The following is an 8388-nucleotide window of genomic DNA, read 5'->3' as shown; positions in this document are numbered from 1 at the left end:
TAGAGTCTGGGGTAAAACGTCATCTCGCTTCAGGCTTATTGAATCAAAATTATGTTATGCGAATCTCGTTGGAAGCTTGAATATGAGCACGTCACGCGTGACAAGTAAACGCTATAATGAACTATACAAAATAATCTTTATTAGATTAAATGGTTAGTAACCTGCTTATTTTCCTCGATTAATACAATGATTTGAAACAACTCATATCAGGAACTATTTTTAATGGTAAAATGTATCGCAAGTATTTTTCAGTCTCACTGGTCTTTTATACTCTTCGTTTGCACGTTATCGCGGCCATGTTGGTACCATTTAACAAAATATTTCTTATTAGCATGCCTTGTTAGCGGTACCACAATGGCCGCCATGTTTTTGTTTTTTGGCTCTCTTGGGAACACTGGCAACCCATCAATACAAGGAAACCTTCGAAAACCAGCTATTCTTGGATCTTGGAATGACCTTTCTCTGCAGGTCGCCTTCTTTTAAACAGGTATATATATTTTTTGATATATACATATCTTCTATCTCCTAGCGTGCCTTGTTTAATGAAGATTATATAGTAACTAATAAGTAGCATATATCCTATGGTATAAACTCAGCACGAGAAAAAGGTCCTTTGCATGATAAATATGAACCGAATCAGGTGTTGCTATATTTAGTCTGCAAGTGGGTTGCCAAAAAAGGGGCGCGAAGCGTGAAGTTCTATCTTCAGAAATCTCATCATCACATTCATCTTAAAAATTGGTCTATTTAAAAAACCCGATTACGCGGAGCAATTTCATCTGCAACTTGCTCGGGTATTGCGATACAAGTTGCAGGAGCGTTGCAGCGTGTAACCTATATCAGTTCGCGCAAAAATGTTGTGAGACAAGTTGCAGCAATCGTTGCCAAAAGTAGAAATCGTTTCTACTTTGGCAACGATTGCTTCACCGTGTAATTGCGCATTAAGTGCTAATTTGGTCTAGTACTTTAGCACTAATTGAGAACACTTTTTAACTCACGCACACTAACACTACATTAAATATTCTATGCACGCGACACTAGACTCACATGTTACTTTTACGGATAAAGGAAACCGGGAGAACCCGGAGAAAACCCGGAGAAAACCCGCGAAGCAAAGAGCGGAACATAAACAACATTGAAATTCAACTCAAATCAAGTACTAGCTTGGACTAGGCGACTAACTAGCTTAGACGAGGGGGCTGTTTCAACTTCTCTCTGATCCTATTTTTCTCAACCAAGAAGTCAAGGGAGCACTACCTGATCGAAAGGTCGGCCTTCTTAGGAGAATTCCTGAATCACCTGTTAGCGCTTAATAATCACTCATAAGTGAATACATTGTATAAGGAATCCGAAAAACAAAATTTTGTAACACAAAAAAATTTTCAATTCGAGAAAGTATAGTTTGGATTACGTACCTCTCATTAATTCTTGTAAAACATAATATAATATGTAGTTATTTTTTTAAGTATCGTAGTATTACAACCAGGGTATTTTGGAATGGAGAATACTATATAGGAAGCGCAATCCAGTCAAGGACATTTAACGAGATCGGGCGAAAACCTCGAAAACCAAAGCGCCAAGAATATGCGAGATTTGCGGCCGCAATCTGTTTTTTAATGACCCAAAGTGCGGCGAATTTGGGAACATAAAACAAAGTCTGCCTATCATTTTATTGTATGAGCGGTCGTAAAATATTTTGGGAAAGAGAGATTATTGCGTCGCGTTAATGGGGACTAGGTTCTTCTTGTTTTATCAAAAGTCGCCGTTCCTTTTCCTCTTGGAATGAAGAAAAAAGAAAAAACCACAGTTATGCATGCGTTTTGTTTTACGAAACCCTAGAAAAAGCCACTAGAGAAAAGCTTAAAATATCTGCCTTATTCATCTAAGAATCTCTTGCTAAGATTTTATTTATTCAACATTTTTTTTCGCCGTCTACTATAAGAAATAATAATATAGCTAGAAGGAGAACAAAAAAACGTTATTAATATTTTTATTAATATAAGACTTAGTTGAATAAAAATCTATAGGTGTTCTCCTTTAATGTGAGTGGTTAAGAAATATTTTTTTGAAGTTTGAAGCTTCGGGAAATAAATACCATCTGCACATCAACTCACACCACATTAAGATGAATCTTAGCCTGCGTTAAGATAATCTTAGCCGGTATTTTGGAACAATATTTTTTTACAAGATTGTGGTAATTGAAGGTAACCAAACGACAGAAAAAATAATTGGGTTTGTACGTAGTTAACGTATCGTCTGTGGAAAAGCGCTAGTTGCTATGACGTAAGCTATTGTCATTACTGTGCCAACCAGATATCGATTCTGCTGATGAAACAAAGTAACCTGCTAAGAACTATCAGTAAATCAAAGATTATATTTATTTGTCTCACGATTGTGGCAGTTGGATGGACCGCAATCGTGGAGACAAATAATTAAATCTTTGATTTATATTTAAGATGACTAGTCCTTTCCATTGTGATAATGGTTGAGCACTAGCTACAAAATAATATAGCAATGCTAACATTTGTAAACACCAACAAGCGCTATATCTTTTGCGCATAGGTAGATAGTCATTCATCCGTGGTACTTCAGGGGGTTGGAGCACACGAAATAATTCATGCTTTTCAGGGTTACGCAAAGATTCCTGTCAAGATAGTCTTATTCATTCAGGAGTAAAATGAAAACGCTGGTATCATTGTACAAATTGCACAAGGTGGTAGGATATTCGCTGTTAAGCTAAAACAAAACAGTTTTACCTTAAAGAAGACTAAAGAAAACGGTATGTAAAAGAACAATGAACCAATTATTATATAAGTTGAACCTTTTGAAAGTTAATTTGGTGAAAAAACGACAATTAACTAAAAAATCAACTTTTTTGTGTTTACGCCTCTTTCTGCGCACTATTTACAAAGTGAAAAAGGTTTTCGTAGGCAAACAACATTACAACTTTTTTCTTCATATTTTTCTACAAATTGATCAATCTTGACACACACACAAAACAAACACTAGAAAACAAACATTTTGCATAATAAAGCTAAACAAGCTAGAATTGAATTAATTTAGAAATAATATCCCAAGAAAGAAAGAATATTTTTTTTGAAGGAGAGGATCAGTAAGTAATATAAGTGTGTATAAATCTGCAGGATGCGATGTCCAAGCGATGTACAAAAAGTATCGATAATATCATCACGAGAGTAAAAATCTCTCAATTTTGTTCGAGAATAATATTTCGTCTTTTCTTCAAAAACAAAAGTGCCTCTACCAAAATGTTTTATTAAAAAAATACCTGGATCGAGATAGACCTCCAAGGTTTCTAATATCAGTTTCTAAGCTTGTTTGGATATGAGTCTATTGCATTGTAATTTCACATTTATATGTTCGTCCTGCACTCATGCAAGATTAAATTAGTTTTGTGTTATTATTTAAAACAGTCTCAGATATAATTACAAAATTTAAGTTGATAAGGCAGGTTAATTTCCTAGAAAATCTCTTTTCCTTTCAAAAATATTTATTCGAAGATTATTAATATTCGTACTCACGAATATGCAAATATATCGAATAACATGAAAAATATCAATACTTTTAGCTAAAACGCAGACCTTAAGAGTCTACTCATAGCCCATTAAAAAAGGAAAAAATCTAAATTTATAAAACAGTTCATGCATAAGTGGAAAACGTAAGGTACTGAGTGACAGCACGTGCACGGTACGACATACCCGCGCAACACTGAAATGGTAACATCGAAGAGGGAAACATACGGTATGACATGCCGTAGCATTGAAATGGCTTTCTATAAGAATGGTTTTTGTATGAGTGGGAAACGTACGGTATGACATGCCGTAGCAATGAAATGGCTTCCTTAAGAATGGTTTTCGTATGAGCGGCAAACATACGGTATGACATGCCGTAGCATCGAAATGGCTTCCCATAAGAATGGTTTCGTATGAGTTTGAAACATACGGTATGACATGCCGTGGCATTGGAATGGCTTCCCATAAGAATGGCTTTCGTGTGATTGGGAAACATACGGTACGACATGCTGTAGCATCGAAATGGCTTCCCATAAGAATGGTTTCGTATGAGTTTGAAACATACGGTATGACATGCCGTGGCATTGGAATGGCTTCCCTTAAAAATGGTTTTCGTATGAGTGGGAAACATACTGTACGACTTACCTTACGTACACAGTAAGAGATGCAGTTCCATTGAAATAGCTTAAGATATTGTACGGTTGCCTCGTATGACTGCCAAAAATTGCCGTATCCTTTACCACCGACATTCTATCGAATGATCATTAAACAATAACTAGCATACATGCGTGAGCTCAGGCTTCCTGTGGTTTAACTCACTATAAAGCAACCTGAATAAAAAAGATGCAAAAGGGAACCGCACATATGAGCATATGCACTTGGAACATGCGTGTTATAAATACGAAAGTTATTGTCATAGTATTTATATTCTAGCTGTAACATATCTCGGTCATATCATAAACAATGTGGCTATATGCCCGGTAAAAAAAATTTATATACTCTGTAGTATTTTCGACGATTTTTCTAAAACGAATTCTAATCGAATCAAAGAGAACTATCTTTGTAGAGAAACTTCAAGTAAATCTACTCAGCTTAACAGATTTCAATTTGATGTGCTTGTCTTTCCTCGGCATAGAAAACTATTTTAGAGGAACATATTTCCAAAATGGCGTCTATTTTATACCCTACGACAGTCCACAGTACACTCAGTGCAATACCAACTAGACCCATTTTTCCCTCTCAAACTAAATAATACTAGGCAATACTGGAGTAGAGCCGAGTCCAAAACATCCCATTCATTAATATCCCAAGGTTAAAGCATTTTGCATCTCATTCAATATCTATCAATAATAATAATTTGTTCATTGGCATATGCTATCATTTACAGCCGATTATCCAAGGTTTGTGCTCAAAGTCTATAACCTTCATAAAAGAACACTGCAATAACATTGCAAAGGTATGTGATGATGTAGCTAGTCAGATGATATATGCATTATAAACAACCAGCCTGCTTTCTAGGTATTTAATACTTAAAATATGTGCAAATATTTTTGTACTCGTAACATAGTCAGACAACCTGTTAGATAATTCACACGGTATGAGATAATCCCAGAAATATTCATTATACAAAATAATCGTTTTGGCTTTTTGGATCGCTTTTCTTTTCTTACACCTCGAATTGACCGTTGAGTATCGAGAAGGTGCAATAACATAGGAATATGTTATGAATCTTTTGGTCGTTGCATTCGATTTATCATTTTTTAAGGCAAGTAATTAGCCACTTACCCTACTGCAAAGTATCGTGATGCTTATTTCTAGATTAACCAGTTTACTGAAGGTTGGCAAACATGTTTTTAGCCTAGAATCATCAAAATGTTTACTCATACAATATGCATTAAATTAAATTTGAAGATGCATACTGCATAGTGCTAATGATAACATATTCCTTACAAGAGATAGTCCTGCCTATTATGCTGTCTATAACGCCTGTTCTCATAACAATGTCGAATGCTTATGTTGGATTAAAATACTTAGTTTTATGATAAGAGGTTGTAAACCTTCTTTTTCATCTCGATTCCCGTCTTCTCTTTCTTTTTCTCACTTTTTTTTCCAATAGCCATACAAAAAGCGAAAAAAAAAAAAAAAAAAAAAAAAAAAAAAAAGACAAGATACAAAGTACAACAGAAAAAGAATTCTTCAAAACATATTCTTTGTTAAAAAATTTCTGGAGCTCTTAGCAATGCAAATGAGAAGTGATAATCTATAGGATTCGAAAACCTGCAAGGGTCGCAAGAATTAAGGCCTTTTTGTAATAATATTCATATAATATAATTCAAATTCGTAAGACAAATATATTTGCTTTTTTTTTTTAACTTACCTTGACAACTATTCAACCGTCTTTACTTTGTTTCGACTTCCAGAATATTCCTGAATGATTGAAAAAACACTATTTGAAATGGTAAAATCACATTGATAAATAAATTATCTGGAAAGGTTTTAAATCGTCGAGAAGAAAATAGTTCCCATGTTAATTTTGGCGTAAAGTCTTGACTTCTGTCATTAAGTTTTCATAACATTTGCACTTTGCAACTAGGTGTTTTGTACTTTGCAGCTATTATCTATAATGAATGCAAGCAACGATGGGTATATAACACTTGAATAAAAGTATCATAAAAACGATTCAATTTTTTAAAGAAAATAAAGAGTGAGTGAGTGAGTGAGTGAGTGAAGTGATACTTTATTTATACTCGAAAAAAAATTCTATCAATATAAAAATTGCTTTACAAGAATGTCGAGTTAAATAAGAATACAATTTAGACAGCTAAAAAAGTTTATGAGAGTCCAACAGAAGAAAGCTTTCTCTTAAATTCCCTTATACTTCTAGCTGACTTAATATCTGAAGGCAAAGAGTTCCATGCTTTTGCACCTTCATAGGAGAACGCACGTTTGAGGTACTCAGTGTTTGGTTTCGATAATTTTAAACACTTTTCTCCCTTCCGCAAATTATATTTTGTAGTTTGATACTCAAAGCGGTCTCTTAAACTTTGAGGTGCAAGAGCATTCAAAGTCTTGTACATTATTGTGGCTTTATGTTTCTTCCGCCTGTTTTGAAGATTTTCCCATCCTAGAGACATTAAAATGTCGCGCGACCTAGTTTCATAATTACTCTTAGTTATAATTCGGCCTGCGCGATTTTGCATTTTTTGGAGTCTGTCAGCTGATGTTTTTGGTAAATTATCCCAAACCACATCGCAGTAGTCAAACCAAGGAGTTATCAGCGAATTATATATTGCAATCGCCGTCTCCTGGGGGACGTAATCACGAACCTGTCTAAGGCCAGCCAGGCCTGATGAAACTTTTTTACATATATGATCGACATGGTCAGCCCAGGACAGGCGTTGGTCGATTACAACCCCCAGGGTTTTGGCTGTTTGGACACGTGCGATTTGTTTACCTTCAAGGTAAACATGTGGTTTGGAACTTATTTGACGTAATTTGTCGTCAGACCCAATAAACATATATTCAGTCTTTGTTGAATTAAGGCTTAATCTATTTGCCATCAACCAGTTGGATATGCTAATAATATCAGAATTGATCTGCTCAGATAAAGATTTTACGGAAGTATTACAAGCCGTGAGGCTTGTGTCGTCCGCGTACATTCTTGTACTTGAAAAATGTACACTATTTGGTAAATCATTAATATACAATATGAATAATAATGGACCTAGGATTGACCCTTGGGGAATTCCACAAAGGGTTTGTTTTATAGTAGATAATGTATTATTCACGTTGCATCTCTGTCTTCGCTCAGTTAAATAGGATTTAAACCACTTCAATGAATTTTCTGCAATGCCGTAATTAGCTAATTTATGGAGAAGGATAGAGTGATTAACTGTATCAAACGCTTTCGTAAAATCAAGGAAGGTGATACAGTTAATCTTCCCTTCATCTATATTTGTAAGCCATTCAGTTGTAAGTTCCAGCAGAGCAGTAGTCGTTGAGTGCTGTGGTCTAAAACCTGATTGTTTTTCAGAGAGCAGGTTATTTGAACTAAGATAAGTATATAACTGGTTGAAGACAATTCTTTCGAAAAGTTTAGCAATGGCAGGAAGTACTGAGATAGGGCGATAATTGTTTAAATCATCTCTAACATTTGCTTTATGAATAGGAGTTACCTTGGCGAGTTTAAGGTCATTTGGAAAAATACCACTGTCTATAGATTGATTGAAAATCTTAACTAAGGGATTAATAATAATTGGAGCACCTTCCTTTATCAAGCGCACAGATATGCCGTCTAAGCCCGTTGCCTTATTACTTGATATAGAGTTTAAGATCTTAGATAATTCATCAGAAGTCGTGTGTTGTAATTTAAAGGTCGAGTTTGCTTTATTTAGGTAATAGTTAAAGCTTAGTGGTCCTTCCGGGATTGTACCGGCTAGCTTTGTCCCTATTTCAGGAAAATGAGCGTTAAAAAGCTCAGAGATTTCTTGAAAATCACAAATAGTGTTTTCCCCGCTCTTTAAGGAGGTTATACGAGTTTTGTCTTTACTTTTTCGAGATAAGACTTCATTTATTGTTTTCCAAACTTCGCTCGAATTTCTCGAGATTTGTGAAAAGTGAGTTTCATAGTATTTCTTCTTAGCTTTTTTGATTTCATTGTTTACTCGGTTTTTACTTGCTTCGTATTTTTCCCAGTCATTATTTTGGTTTGTCTTTATTGCTAATTGTTTTAGTTTGTCACGTTCGAGCATCAATTTTCGTATTTCAATTGTCAACCAAGGCGTCCTTCTATTTCTTATGCGCTTCCGCTTTAACGGTGCGTGCAATTCAATAATAGATAGAAACAATTCTTTCCATT

The sequence above is a fragment of the Actinia tenebrosa genome, unplaced genomic scaffold, assembly GCF_029948245.1.
Source record: "Actinia tenebrosa isolate PJP-AT-01 unplaced genomic scaffold, QUT_ActTen_1.0 PGA_scaffold5__44_contigs__length_20552954, whole genome shotgun sequence".
NCBI lineage: Eukaryota > Metazoa > Cnidaria > Anthozoa > Actiniaria > Actiniidae > Actinia > Actinia tenebrosa.
Note: the sequence above shows the minus strand (reverse complement) of the source record.